At 41.6% G+C, this 9,044-nt stretch overlaps 1 protein-coding gene across 10 annotated transcripts in view; it reads left to right on the top strand.

Annotated features, from left to right (window-relative positions):
- Nucleotides 1-9,044, top strand: part of CEP170 (centrosomal protein 170) — a 190,815-nt gene that overhangs the window by 28,543 nt on the left and 153,228 nt on the right. The gene's annotated exons all lie outside the window — the stretch shown is intronic.

Genomic DNA, 9,044 nt, shown 5'->3' with positions numbered 1-9,044 from the left:
TAAATTGCTGGGCATAATCATTACCAAAAGTCACAATGCCCACTTATCAGAAGAAAGGCACTTAAAATCTTACCTTTTTTAAAAAACTTACATTTCCTTAAAAACCAGGTGCAAAGTAGGTACTTTCAATAAACTGTTATGTCACTTGCTGTGTAGACAACCTAGTCTGGATGAATTGAAATATTGGACAGTTGCAAAAGGTTTCTACCCTTGATTCACTTCCCTGAACTTCAAAGGGCGTAGTAGATTGTCAAGTGGTCATATTTTGTCCTGTCATGCTACTTGATGTCATTTGAAAACCAAGTTGATTTTTGTTACCTTTTAGTTTGAAAAAATCTTACTTTGAAAATATTTAGACTAAATCAAAATGTTGATCAAAGTAAGGGTATGTCTATATGTACAGCACTGCAGTGGTGCAGCTGTACCGATTTTAAAAAATCCTACCCGCGAGCTGCATCAGCACATAAATGCTTATGTTGTAACTTATGTTGCTCAGGTCGGGTGGAATATTCACACCCCTGAGCGACTTAACTTTTTCTGACATAGGCTATAGTGTAGACATAGCCTAAAATAAATTTACATTTAGCCTTTCCCTCATGTAGGGTATATTATCAGGGAATCTGAGAACTGATTCCTTTTTAATGAACATTAAGATTATGAGTTTAAAAATGAGCTGTTGTTGACTTTTTTTCTTGAATATTTGTGAAATGGTCTTATTGTCTGTGATAAGGAGAAAATAGAAAACCAACTTCTGATGAATCCTTAACCTTCTTTTATTATGGTAACTAACAGTTGACTATCTTTTTAACAGTTTTTAGAGTAGGGTTTTATAGTTTGAGAATTCTGAATGCCCAGCTGTAAAATTAAGTACAAAAACATTGAACAGCACAATCACTACCTCAGTACTTCTGAATACAACAGCAGTCCACAAAAAGGGATTCTGATTGTAGATAATTCAATTTTAAAGGTTATAGCCGTTAATAGTACAAGTGTTTTATTATCATTAATAGGTAAAATTTTCAAGTCTATGTTCTTTCAGTTACGTCACAAGTAGTCTTTTTTTCCTTCCTCTTTACAGACTGAAATCTTTTCCACGTAGACTTGTATATCTTCAGCAAGGGGGTGAGGCCAGCTGGATCTGTAGAGGCTGCAGAGGCCATAAGAAAATCAGGGAAGGGGAGGAAGGAACACCTGTTGAGGGGATCTCCTTATTCCTTCTCCATACTTTTCCCCACATACAGATGTTGTTTTGGGGGAGATCTGGGGAGAAACACCTTCCACCCCCTGAACTTCCTCCAAAAGTAAAAGAATGACAGAGGGAGCTGAAGAAGAGCACCTGAGCCTCTCTCCATTTGAATTTTCTGCACCCACTGTGCTCTAAGAGAAACACCCACCACCCACCTGAGAATGGAACTGACAGCTGGAAGGGTTGAGAAAGGCACTCGTGATAGCCCTGTAATAGGAATATAGGGGAGAAGTATTCCCTGCCAAAAAGTTGAAAGGGGAAAGTAATACAGGGGAGTCTGATAACCTGTCCCTGAGCACTGAACAGGCTTCTCCTCATGCTACCTGCAGATTGGCCAGACTGCTTACCCCAGGCAGTCCAGAGATCCACCACTGGAAGGAGGGAAGTAGATCTGGCTCTGTGTCCTGTTCTTTCCTGTGCCCTCTATTCATTCTTGGATGAGTGAATCTCCCTGGTCTGAGAGAGCTCCCAGGGAGTCAGTTGCTCTTCCTTCCTCCTCCCCCTTTTCCTAGTGCTGCTGCAACTTCTGCTATCCCACCTGTCCTTGTTCCTGGAGATGATCTGCAGGTCTATCGCAGGGTTCCACTGGCAAAAAGAAGGGCCTCAGCTGGGGGGCCCAAAATTATATAGGAAAATAACTGGCTATTTACTTGCCCTGATTCTCACTTCTATGAAAAATGACCTCAGTGAGTAAAACTGCACTTCAATATTTCTGTATTTTCTAGGGGTAAAGAGAAAAGCTTCTCTTGTTAATACTAGACTTCTTGGCTCCTACAAATAAACTGTTTTTTTCAGCAGTTTCCAGTTCTTAACAGACTAAAAACACAGGCTGCGCCCTATACTCAAAGGAAGAAAAGTTCACATTTTGCCTTCATCTTTTGCGGGTTTGGATAGTAAGTAAAAAGAGTTCTTACTCTGTGTGGTTCCCTTCTTAAATGTGGTTAGTCATAACTAGATTATGTTTTTGAATGAGATAGATGGATAGAAAAACATTGTGCAGGTAAGAAAGAAGTATGTTTTGGTAGAACTAAAAGGAAGGACTAGTCATGCTTGATCCCTCTTTGTGGAGCCCTGGCTAAATCTGGAGAGTTATCAACCTCACTGAGCTGTGAGATTGCAGCAGGGCACATGGGGGGAGGGATAGCTCAGTGGTTTGAGAGTTGGCCTGCTAAACCCAGGGTTGTGAGTTCAATCCTTGAGGGGGACATTTAGCGATCTGGGGCAAAAATTGGGGATTGGTCCTGCTTTGAGCAGGGGGTTGGACTAGATGACCTCCTGAGGTCCCTTCCAACCCTGATATTCTATGATTCTTAAAAGTGGCCTATTAAACCAAAGAGTTTGTTCCATTTATTCTTTGGTTTCCTGACACTTTTGTGTAGTTAAGGGTGGGTAATGCTTCTCATTGTTCCCAGGCTTGAGAAGCACCTTGCTATCATGCCCTTAGTATGAGAAAAACTTGTCTGTGCCTGCTGTGCATCAGCTCCTCAACCCCACTGGCAAAACAAACACTCTCTTCCAGGCTTCTCAGGGCCCACTGTCACTCTGCAGGTTAGCAATAGGCACATCCAAGGACTCTGAGCATGTCCCTGGAGTGTCCAGCCCCTGTTCTGCTGGACGTTCACAGTATTCACAGATATGCTCCTGTCAAAGCAACAGTACACCTCAGTTTATCAATTCCACCTGAGATCACCGCTCAGCTTAACACACAGCACTTAGATTTGTTTGTAGTGAAATCAGGTATTAATTTTTGTAATAAAGCATAGAGATTCAAGTAGTGACAGGCAGAAGTATTAGAAACAAATGGTTTCATATAAAATAAAATCATAATATGCATTTTAGAGTCTAGATTTAATTAATGAGGTACTCTCCTGTCTACTGGATTATTGCTCACTCAAAATCCATGTCTCTTTGCACTCTGAGAAATCACTCAGCTGTGATTACAGGTTAAAAAGGGAGTTTTTGTCATGCAAATTAGTCAACACTCAACTGACTGGAGCATTCAACCAAATAGACTCTCAACTATTTTTCAAATGGCATGCAAATTCCTGAACAGGAAGATGCTCTCATAAAAATATATGATGCAGTAATTTTTCTCTGTTACACTAGAGTAAACTCCATTAAAGTTTCTGGAATTACATTAGATTTACACTGGCTTAATAGAGTAGAATTAGATCCACAGGTGCAAGGGGTTACAAGGGGAAGGACTGACTGACAACAACCCTGAAAGTGAGGGGAAAAAAAAAAGTTAAGCATGCATTATTCTAGGGGTGACCAACCTGTGGCTCTTCAGAAGTTAATATGCAGCTCCTTGTATAGGCAGCGACTCCGGGGCTGGAGCTACAGGTGCCAACTTTCCAATATGCCAGGGCGGTGTTCACTGCTCTACCCCTGACTCTGCCACAGGCCCTGCCCCCACTTCACCCATTCCCATCCTTTCCCCTGAGTTTGCCATGCTCTCGGTCCTCCCCGCCCCCCCAGAGCCTCCTGCACGCCACGGAACAGCTGATTGGGAGGTGGGGGAGGGAGAGGGAGGTGCTGATCGGCAGGGCTGCTGGTGGGTGGGAGGCGTTGGGAGCGGGGCGGAAACTGATGGGGGGCTGCTGACATATTACTATGGCTTTTTGGCAATGTACATTGCTAAATTCTGGCTCCTTCTCAGGCTCAGGTTGGCCATCCCTGCATTATTCACTTCTCAATTAAACCATGTTGCTCCAGTTTAGAATGTAAGTAAATTTAGAGTATCCATCCCTGTCACAAAGCCAAGAGCTGGGGAAATCTGAATAATCTTTGGTTTATCTCAGCCCTTGTGGCACCCTGTGACCCAGGGGCCCCTTGGTGCCAACTGGCAGAAGGCACAGGGTGTGCATAGTGTTTTATCAGGATACCTGCATAATAGTTCATCAAAGGGTGGCATGTGAGGTCTCTACCAAGAGCCAGTAGCCTACTGGTCTTCATAATCATTGTGAAATCTTAGTATGGATAATATTTAAGGAGTTATGTATCTAAAGGTCTTAGAGTTAAGGCAGGTCACCAGGTGTTGACACATTTAAGAGATTTTCCTTTCAGGCAGAAGGTAACTGACACCTATCTTCCTGTCTGGCCATTTGTGCATTGGGTATTGTATGTCTCATGCTGTATGCTATTTTCATACTGAATCAGGTGCAAATGAGAAATTGTGAAATCTACAAGAGAGAAAATCTATAGGATGAAACAAACAGCAGAGGTTGTCCAGTTTATAAATAAAGACAACTAATTGGTCTGGTATAAAACTCCTGTGTGATCTAATTATTTTTTCCATCTGGGTAACATTTTCTTCTGTGCTATGCTACAAAGGAATTTTGCTTTTTCCAAACATTGCTTATTTGCTTTATAATGCAATAGACTTTACACCCCATTATTTTGGGTCCTTCAGCACCCTTTATGGGCACTCTTAGGCCAGGTCTACACTATACACTTATGTTGGTATAACTACATCACTCTTTGGTGTGAAAAATCTATACCCCTGAGCAACATGGTTATACTGACCTAACCCTTTGAGTAGGCTGTGCTATGTTGATGTGTGGGCTTCTACTGTTGACATGGCTGCCACCTCTCACAGAAGTGGAATATCTACGCTGATGGGAGAAGCCTTCCTGTCAGTGTAGTTAGCATCATCATTGAAGCTGTACAGTGGCACTCCTGCAGTGTTTGTGTAGACCTGCCCTCAGCTGCTTGGTGTGTAAGGGCCAAGGTGAAAGGTTCTGCATTTCCCCTTCTGAGCACTGTTGTCTCAGGTTGCATTATATTAGGCTGCATAATCGTTAGCCCAAAATGTCACTTGCTTTTCTGAGGCATTTTCATCTCCTGCCAGCTCCTCACCACTGTCAGATGAGAAACTCCTACTCCAAGTCTTTCGTAGACTTTTCCTCATAGCCAGTATGTGATGTAAGATCATTCCAGTCAGTTGCTATAGAACCTGAAGAATGGTTTTTTGTGCCTGTCCAAATGTAGATGCATTTTCTATTGCATCTACAAACATGGATGCTCGTTTTGTGAACTATTTATAGCAAGACTGAATGCTCCCAAACTCATTTGGGAACTGGAAGCCCAAAAAAATACAGGTTTGGTTTTCTGACTCTGTGTGTTTTAAAGAGTGAATAAGAGATAACTGGGGCTCCTGAATCATCTGAGCAACATTGTACTCTCAAATTATATCTCTCATTGTGAAATAACCTGGAAGACTTAAAAGGGAGCATTGCAAATTCCACAAGGAGTGTGAAGGTATACCAAGTGATGCCTCTTAAATGACTTATGTCTCTGAGAGGCTATTAATGAGTTTTCTTGTAAGACGTAGGCTTAGATAAGGAAAAGTAATCCATTTTCATTGATTTTTGAAGTTATATATAGATTTCCTGTTATATATAGACTACATTTTACCTTTTGTAATATGCATATGGTAAAATTTTTGTTTAAAAATTTGTGTATGTACGTAACCCATAGTGTTTTATGTTAGACTTAAATATAAGCTAGTTTTATAACTAGTTCCTATTTCCTGTCCATTGAAAACAGTGATCAAATGGTCTAATGGGACTGTAACATCATAGAGGCATCAGGAAGAAAATCCCTGAGTCTTTCATTCAAACAAAATAGAATATTTTTAGCAGCAGTGTAATAAACTGAAATTTCCCTCCAACTGAAACATTAACATTCTCTTGTTAGGGCTAAGAGGGATCAAAGGTACTTTGGTTTCAAGAAAGCACGTACAGAATACTTGTAAAACAGCAACACTGTAAAATGCATTTTAAATCTAAAACATTGGAAACATGATCATAGTTAACCTTTTACTCCCGTGTCTGCTGCAGCTTTAAAAACTAATTATCTGGGGGAAGAAGGGAGGTGGCCAGAAAAAGAAAATTCATGAATTTTAATTTTTTTAACATCAGAAATGGTTAGGAATGTTCTATCTAATAGAGATATTAATCCATCTCTCCTCTTGGTGCACCTAGTCTACTTCATTTTCTCTTCAGGAACAATTTTTCCCATTCAAATGTTTACAGTATAGTACATACACAAAAACTATATTAAAAGAACGTTAAATTTGCAAAGTCAAGCACTCCAAAGTTAGGAAATTAATGAATTTAGGTTGCGTGTACATTTTTAATTCCACTCCCCTCCCCACAATGCATATGCATTATGACAGTCTTTAAATACATGATCACATACTATTTTTTCTACAGGACCTCTTCCTTATTCAGTGCACAGGATGAACCTGCTCTAGGTATGAATCAGGACTGTGGAGTCTGTCTGTAGGACACCTGCCTCATTTGTTGCAGAAGCTGGAAAACATGGAGTGAATGAGGCGGGGGACTGCAGGAACAGAAAGGCCAGTGTAATGGTTAGGTCAGTTGAATGCTGCTGTGGAGAATTGGATTCTGTCTCTGCCTCGGTCATAGAGTTTCTGATTAAATATCACTTGGCTGTCGATAAACCCTCAAGGTTGAGTTGTAAGAGTCGGAGTGTGAGCCTGATGGCACTATGAGAATGTTGATCCATTGCCGCACATACTGCCTCCACTGTGCCAATGCTAAGAGGGAATTAAACATCATAATAAATGGCCAGAGGCTGAAGCATACCCAGTTTACTTAGGCATGATCCTTGACGAAACATACAAAAGCCACCTGAGCAAGATAGTAGCCAACCTTCTTAGCAAACTCTCAGGGTCTTTATGGGGAGCGGATATTCCCATCTTGCCGTCTCTTACTCAATAGCAGAGTACTGTGCACCAATATGGAGTCTCTCAGCAAACACCAAACTTGTTGACATAGAACTCAACAATGTGCATCGTCATAGGAACTCTCCAGCCAACTCATCTTTCATGGCTTCCATTGCTGAGCCACATTGCTGCTCCTCAAATCAGGAGGGAGATTGCAGCTGGCAACCCAAGCTTGTCCTTGTTCAACGATCTTTTTAGTCCACCAGCTACACATCTTCCACCATGACACCCACTGTGGTGAAGGCTGCCATGTCGGGACATGACAGTTGAGTCCCTGTGGCAGGAAGACTGGTGCTTAACATCAACCACCAATCAGTTCCTCGTCACAGACCCTACTGCATGCCTGCCTGGTTTCAACGTGCCATGTCATCAGTGGACCCTTCTTAACCGATTCCATACTGGGCAAGGCCGTTGTGCAGCCAGCCAGCACCATTGGGGTCTTCGAGACAATCCAAGCTGCAGTGCAGATAAAACAGTGATACACATTGTCAAGTTTCAGAGTAGCAGCCGTGTTAGTCTGTATTCGCAAAAAGAAAAGGAGTACTTGTGGCACCTTAGAGACTAACCAATTTATTTGAGCATAAGCTTTCGTGAGCTACAGCTCTGATGAAGTGAGCTGTAGCTCACGAAAGCTTATGCTCAAATAAATTGGTTAGTCTCTAAGGTGCCACAAGTACTCCTTTTCCTTTTACACATTGTCAAGGAGTCCCCAGTAACCAAATTCAGCCGTGGGCTCCGAGAGCTCCACTTGGCCACTAAGAACACTGTTGCTTGTCTCGGCGAATATGCAAACGCTAAATAAATAGAATTTCTGTGTGATGTTGGGCAAGTCACTTAAACTTTTCACAGGTAGTCATGAATGGTATGTTTTTCATTTTTTAGGTGCCTGATTTGAGATCATAGAGTCTGATTTGCAGAAGTGCTGAGCGCTTGAGGCTAAGCTGGGTGAATAATGGATTTTATTTTGCTGGCAGTTCTGAAAAATAAAAAAAGTTTCATTTCAGGTCAAACAAACAATTTTTTTTCAAAACTTTCAGTGAATAAAAGTCAGAAATATTTTTTGAGTTGGGTCAAAGAAAATGTTTCGTTCAGCCTGACTTCAAAGTTCTCATTTTGATTTTGGGCATTTTAACAAAAGCAACGGATGACGAGTTTCCAAAAATGGCAAGGGGAGGAGATGAAGGTAGTGCCATCCTTATGACTTATAGTTCAGTGGTTAGGGCACACACTTGGGATGTGGAAGACACAGGTTAAGTTTCCTCCTCTGTCTGATGTGGAGAAGGGATTTGAACTTACATTGAAAGAGAGTGCTCTAACCACTGATCTACAAGATAGTCTTATGTGGGACTTTCTCAGTCTCTCCTATGAGAGCTGTTCCACTTTTTATATATAAGTAATCACTGGAGCAGGACATAAGAATGGCCATACTGGGTCGGACCAAAGGTCCATCCAGCCCCCATCCTGTCTACCGACAGTGGCCAATGCCAGGTGCCCCAGAGGGAGTAAACCTAACAGGTAATGATCAAGTGATCTCTCTCCTACCATCCATGTCCACCCTCTGACAGACAGAGGCTAGGGACACCATTCTTACCCATCCTGGCTAATAGCCATTAATGGACTTAACCTCCATGAACTTACCCAGTTCTCTTTTAAACCCTGTTATAGTCCTAGCCTTCACAACCTCCTCAGGCAAGGAGTTCCACAGGTTGACTGTGCACTGAGTGAAGAAGTACTTCCTTTTATTTGTTTTAAACCTTTTGCCCATTAATTTCATTTGGTGGCCCTAGTTCTTATATTATGAGAACAAGTAAATAACTTTTCCTTATTCACTTTCTCCACACCACTCATGATTTTATATACCTCTATCATATCCCCCCTTAGTCTCCTCTTTTCCAAGCTGAAAAGTCCTGGCATCTTTAATCTCTCCTCATATGGGACCCATTCCAAACTCCTAATCATTTTAGTTGCCCTTTTCTGAACCTTTTCTAATGCCAGTATATCTTTTTTGAGATGAGGGGACTACATCTGTAGGCAGTATTCAAGAAT

Source organism: Natator depressus, chromosome 3 (assembly GCF_965152275.1).
Source record: "Natator depressus isolate rNatDep1 chromosome 3, rNatDep2.hap1, whole genome shotgun sequence".
In the NCBI taxonomy this organism is placed as follows: Eukaryota; Metazoa; Chordata; order Testudines; family Cheloniidae; genus Natator; species Natator depressus.
Note: the sequence above shows the minus strand (reverse complement) of the source record. Positions and strands in the feature narration are given on the sequence as shown.